At 42.7% G+C, this 6928-nt stretch overlaps 1 long non-coding RNA gene across 1 annotated transcript; it reads right to left on the bottom strand.

Moving 5' to 3' along the window:
• Window positions 1-5224: 5224 nt before the first annotated feature.
• On the bottom strand, window positions 5225-6672 carry LOC120665989. The gene is made up of 2 exons (XR_005671496.1): window positions 6210-6672; window positions 5225-5761 (listed from the first exon to the last, which is right to left on the bottom strand). It is a non-coding gene; the product is annotated as an uncharacterized LOC120665989 (long non-coding RNA).
• Window positions 6673-6928: the final 256 nt, after the last annotated feature.

Raw genomic sequence — 6928 nt, 5'->3', positions numbered from 1 at the left:
TCATTGGCTAGCAAGATGCATGGATCAGCATTTACTTCGAAAGGTGGAATGGCAACAAAGTTATTATATTCTTCTGACAAGTCTGTCTTGTCCTCCACTCCAACAGTGTTTCTCTTCCCTGATAGAACTATGTGTTGCTTAGGCTCATCCTTTTGTTTGTTTATCCCCTTCTTTGGCTTGCTGGACATGTCTTTAATGTAGAAAACCTGAGCGACATCCTGGGTTAGGACAAACGGCTCGTCTCTATACCCAAGATTGTTGAGATCAATTATTGTCATCCCATACTCATCTTTTGTTACCCCTCCTCCAGATAGCTTAACCCATTGGCAACAAAATAGAGGCACCTTGAAATTGGGACCGTAATCCAGCTCCCATATCTCTTCAATGTAGCCGTAATATCTATCCTTTTTTCTATTATTGTCCGTGGTATCCATACGGACACCGCTGTTTTGATTGGTACTCTTTTTATCTTGGGCTATCGTATAAAATGTGTTACCATTTATCTCGTACCCTTGGTATGTTAAGATATTCCAAGATGGTCCCCTAGCCAATAGGAACAGTTGTTCACTTATATCCAAGTTATGCATTAGAAGCTTCCACAACCAGCTGCCAAAAGTGTTCATGTGCTCACGTGTAATCCATGCCTCAGACTTTTCTGGAAATTCGAAGAGCAGAATCTTCTTGTGTTCCTCGATATACGGGTCAACCAAGGATGATTGTTGAAGAACCGCATAATGCGCTTTCTTGAATGAGAAATCATCTGTGCAGACATAAGGTTTCTTTCCTAATGTACCCTTTCCATTTAGTCTCCCCTCATATTGCGATTCAGGGACCCCAATCAGTTTAAGGTCATCAATAAAGTCAACACAAAAGTCAATGACCTCCTCAGTTCCGTAGGCACTAGCGATGCTTCCTTCTGGATGAGCTCGATTACAAACACATTTCTTGAGTACCCCCATGAACCTTTCAAATGGGAACATGCTGTGTAGAAATACTGGTCCGAGGATATCAATCTCTTTCACAAGGTGCACTAGAAGATGTGTCATGATGTTGAAGAAAGACGGGGGAAATATCAGCTCAAAGCTAACAAGGCATTGCACCACATCGTTTTGCAGCTTTATCAAATTGTCCGGGTCAATTACCTTCTGAGAAACTGCGTTGAGGAAGGCACATAGCTTCACGATGGTTAACCAGACATTATCAGGCAGAATCCCCCGCAGCACAATCGGAAGAAGTTCGGTCATAAGCACGTGGCAGTCATGGGACTTGAGATTTGTAAATTTCTTCTCTGCCAAATTTAGGATTCCTTTTATATTGGATGAGTATCCAGATGGAACCTTTATACTGCTCAAGCAGTCAAACATGCCTTCCTTCTCTTCCTTGCTAAGAGTATAGCTGGCAGGACTTAAGTATTCTTGTCCATTATCTCACTGTTGAGGATGTAAGACATCTCGTTCTTCCATACGTTGCAATTCTTGACGTGCTTCTAGTGTATCTTTTGTCTTTCCGTAAACTCCCAAGAATGCTATCAGGTTGACGCAAAGATTCTTCGTGAGGTGCATCACACCAATTACATGACGAACATCTTAGACTTCCCAATACGGTAGCTCCCAAAATATAGTTTTCTTCTTCCACATGGGCACCATTCCATTTTCGTTCGGAACAGGTTGGCTACCAGGTCCCTTTCTAAAAATAACTTCTAGATCTTTTACCATGTCGAAGACGTCTTTACCACTACGGTGTATCGGTTTTATTCGGTGGTCCGCTTGGCCTTTGAATTGCTTGCCCTTCTTTCGTACCAGATGCCTAATGGGAAGAAACCGACGATGACCCATGTATACAACCTTCTTACAGTAAGTCAACCATATATTATCGGTATCATCTAAATAGTGTGTGCATGCTTTATATCCCTTGTTCGAATGTCCTAACAAGTTACTAAGAGCAGGCCAGTCATTGATCGTTATGAACGGCAATGCTCGTAGGTTGAAGTTTTCCAGTTTGCATTCATCCCACATCCGTACACCTTCATCGCCCCAGAGCAATAAGAGTTATTCGACCAATGGTCTTAGGTACACATCAATGTCATTTCCTGGCTGCTTTGGGCCCGGGATAAGCATTGGCATCATGATGAACATCCGTTTCATGCAGAGCCATGGTGGAAGATTGTACATACAAAGAGTCACAGGTCAAGTGCTATGACCACTGCTCATCTCACCAAAAGGATTCATGCCATCCGTACTCAAACCGAACCTTATGTTTCTCGCATCCAATTCAAATTCAGGGTACTATTTTTCTCCACTGCGACCCATCAGCGGGGTGTCTCAACATCGAGTCTTGCTTGTGTTCCTCTTTGTGCCATCGCATTAACTTAGCATTATCTTTATTTCTAAACAGACGCTTCAAACGTGGTATTATAGGTGAATACCACATGACCTTCGCAGGAACTCTCTTCCGGGACGCTCCCCCTCGACATCGCCGGGATCATCTTTTCTGATCTTTTAACGCAATGCACTGCATACGGGATATGCATCCAAATTCTCGTACTCGCCTCGGTAGAGGATGCAGTCGTTGGGCCATGCATGTATCTTTTACACTTCCAATCCTAGAGGGCAAACAAGTTGTTTGGCTTCATACATTGTGGTAGGCAATTCATTTCCCTTAGGAAGCATTTTTTAACAAGTTTCAGTAATTCACCAAATCCTTTGTCGGATACACTATTTGTCACCTTCCATTGCAGCAACTCCAAGGTGGTGCCAAGTTTCTTCAATCAATTTTCACAATCTGGGTACAACAACTTACGGTGGTCCTCTAACATCTTCTGGAAATTCAACCTCTCCGTTTCACTCTCACAGTCTGCCCGCACATTGTGCTGTGCCTGCCCCAGATCGTCGCTGGGATCATCTTCTGCTACATCTACTTCAGGCTCTTCCATGGGAATATCGTCATCGAATGCACTGAATCCAGCATTCCCGGGAAAGTGGGTGTCAAAATCTTCTTCTTCATTGTCTTCCATGGTAACCCCATGTTCTCCGTGCTTCGTCCAACAAACATACTTCTCCATGAAACCATTTGCGAAAATGTGACTGTGCAGGATTCTTGAAGAGGAGTAATCCTTGTTATTCTTGCAATGAACACACGGGCAGCGCATAAAACCATTCTTCTTGTTTGCCTCAGCCACAGACAAAAAATAATGCAAGCCTTCAATGAATTCGTTTGAACATCGGTCAGCATTGTATATCCATTGCCGGTCCATCTGCGTCTTAAAGGAATCGATTTGAATTCTTTACACGTATCGAATAAATAAAATATATCAAACCTAAATTAAATTAAATGTAACATAACTTGAATAATTAAAAGATCTGCAATATCCATAATGCATCATGATTAATTAATAGGAGTACTTAATCCATTACAGAACTTAACAAAGGAGTACTCAACATGCAACTTAAAAATTCGCACAACAACACATAGGTTTTCAACCGTCCTTGTGTGGGAAAGCAGAATGCTCTGACGGATTTCTTGCTGGCACAGAAGAAGATGGTGGAGCTGAAACCTCCGAGTTTGGTGGTGACGAACCGTAACGTCGCAACAAATCCTCAAGATCAAACGGAAGTTCCTCGCCCCTTGCCACACATTCTCTATATTCTTTTTCCAAATAATGGAGCGCTGCCCTATGAAAAGCGCTAGGTTTCTTGCACCGACGACCTACTGGAGTTGTGCCATTCTCTCCAGAAGGACAACGGTCACCCCCACCGGTGCCACTCCCTCTAGCTGCTGAAGCCATATTTTACTGGAAAACACTTTTATTTTTCACAAAATTATAAATTCTTACAATTACAATGCAAATATTATTTACTATTACAATTACAATGATCAGATTAATTACTCTTGCAAATAACAATGAAAACATATAAAAAAGATGAAATCTCTATTTAATTGAAAGAAATCTCTATAACTCCTAATTATTTTGATACCCTTCAGTTCCAGGAGAACACTCTTTTCAATATCAAGAAAACCTTTAGAAGAAAAAAAAACTTTATTTCAGAAAATGTATATGTCAGTAACCTCGACCCTGCGGTGATGACAGTCTTTCGGGGGGACACGGTACTATACAAGTACGTCACCAATAGGCTAGTCGCAACACCAATATTTACGGTTGATAGGAACACAGCACTTGGCACAGGCAGCATGCTCGTTGATATGCTCTCAGTGCATCAACGGCCACGTTGACTGTGCCAAATGCTGTGTTCGCATCAACCGAAAATGCTGGTGTTGCGACTAGCCCATTGGCGACGTCCTTATAACGCATCGTGTATCCCCGAAATATAGTGCCATCACCGTTGAATGGAGATTAATGACGTATACTTGTTTCGAAATAAAGATTTTTTAAGCTTCTAGATGGTTTCAGTGTGAGCATGAACGAATACATCACTAGAGTGTCAAACTAATCCATCATAATACAAAAAATTCTAATATACTCATTTTATTAATTCATTTATTAATACAAAAATCAACTATCCATAATATGGCACATATACAAGTAAATCACATAAAGTGTCTGCACTCACTCTAAAAATTTCTACTATCCACATACTCATCTAAATCTAAAAGAAAATCACACATACATATATATGCAATCTAAATGTTCAAGAAATGAGCTACACATTTTCTCTATTTCTAAAGCATGAAATGAGCTACACAAGCAATGAAAGAAGAGAAAAACAAGCCCCAAACCTTTAGCGCCGATGGATGGACGGGGGAATCAAAGATCTTCACAAATGTGGTGAAGAAATGAGTAAGAACTCCCCTCTCCCGAGCCAAGAACAGCAAGAACAAGTGAGCTGAATGGCTCGGGCGGGGGAGAGGGAAGGGGATAAGGGGGCCAAGGAGGTTTGTGCCGGTTGGAGGCACCAATCGGGACAAAAGGGGGGCCTGTGGTCCTGGTTGGTGACTCCAACCGGGACAAAAGGTCCGCGCAGCCTTTTGTCCTGGTTGGAGCCACCAACCGGGATAAAAAGCCCCTCTTTTGTCCTGGTTGGTGCCTCCAACCGGGACAAAAGATCCCTATCCCACGCTGGCCCGGCTAGCCGTTAGACCCGGGACAAAAGCCACCTATTGTCCCGGGCCCAAAAACAGTCGGGACAAATGGCCTAGAATAAAGGCCTGTTCTGTAGTAGTGAATTCTGGAAAATCCAGTCGAGATACAAGACAATGCGCATCCAACTCATCTTCCTCACCGTCCAGACCTATATTACTGAAACATATTCGAGTTCTGAGGGATGCGTAAACATCAGAGGAGAAGCAACCGGGAATATGATGCTACCACGCATGCTTGTCGCCTATATGTTCTTACCACTGATCCTTAATAAAATTGAAAACAACAAAAATGAAAAGAACGGAAAATATGTATGGTCTGTTTCGAATTTACATCTCTATATACTGAAGAAAGATAAAATGTATGACATCCATATCTACTGCCATATACACATGTTTATGACGAGCCCTGAAATGGGATAAAAGGATCAATATTACGAAATGGATATATTATATGAAGATAATAGCTCGACATTTGTCATCCCTACCATGCTAATCTTTCAACACCTATTAACCATACATACTGAACCTAAAATACTAATGGCATGTTCTGAACTTCTGTGTCATACACATCATCAAGTTAAGTAGGATTGCATTAAACATAAAAAAGAAATACATAACTGACGACAAGCCCATGTGACCTCTGTGTGCGTAGCGCCATCTGTTTCTACAAGTGGCCACAAGTTCAGGCTTGTAAGTGCAAGTTATTGATGGATAGCGTTGAGCCTGTGGATCTGGCCGTTCAACATGCAAAATGGAGTTGTACGCATATTCATACTCCAGATGACAACAAGATTAACACCCATGTTCATAAAGGAAAAGTGCAAAAAGTACAAGATCAGACTTGTACTTTTTACATTTTTTAAGTATATACATGTCAAGGGAGCGAGTTTAATTTGGGAGGACTGAGTACATAACTAGTTAATTTGGTAAATTCATTCAAGAAAATTTGTATGCAAAGGGTCATGAAATCCAACTACTGAATCAGCGTACTTATATCTAAACTAAACTTAAGAACTGTCCCGAAGTCTGCAAGAAGAACAGCGATGGCTGTGAAGAAGCTCCGGGAATAATAATCAACAGAAAGACAATAACAACTGCTGCTGATGACTCACATTGAGTAAGTTTGACGATCACTGCCTCGCCGAACGGAGGAGGCGCGCGGCCTCATCGGCGGCAAGGACGCACGTCCAGACCCAGCCGTCGAGCAGCAGGAACACGTTGTGCGCGATGCACACCGCCGTCTCCACTGGCATCGCCATTAGCCGGCCGAAGTCTGCTCAGCCTTTTATCTTTCTCCCGGAAGTCGAGCACCTCTCAATGCAAGTCTCAACTACTAAGCACCAGGCTCGCACAGAGCTTCTGAGGTATGATAATCCTCAAAAACAAAAATGGAGGAATGATGGACGGGGAAGGAGAAGAGAATGTTGAAACAGGAATGGAAGGTGGACAAAAAGACCGTAGCTAACGTGGGGCAGATGGCTTCTGGAGGCTCCCAAGAAGAATCTGCCATGATCCAAGCAGTGGAGCGACCCACCGACCCTACCAGCCAGATCGACACGACGACGCGTCACCACATGGCTGAGTGTGTGATTGCCGCTATGGTTTCGCTGATAATATATATCAACTATGTAATATAATGTTGAATAATCGGGTATCAACGACTGATCAGGTCGAGACTGGTAGCAGTGGGTGATCAACCTGATTGCGACAACGCAAGGAGACGGAACAAACCCTCGTTAGCTATTCCCCAGTGTTGTCCAGTACTGTATGTTGCCTCGAGTGGCCTATGTACATATATGTCCCTCAGCTAGTTAGCTATGTGCCACGATGC

This window comes from Panicum virgatum, chromosome 3N (genome assembly GCF_016808335.1).
Source record: "Panicum virgatum strain AP13 chromosome 3N, P.virgatum_v5, whole genome shotgun sequence".
Lineage (NCBI taxonomy): Eukaryota > Viridiplantae > Streptophyta > Magnoliopsida > Poales > Poaceae > Panicum > Panicum virgatum.
Note: the sequence above shows the minus strand (reverse complement) of the source record. Positions and strands in the feature narration are given on the sequence as shown.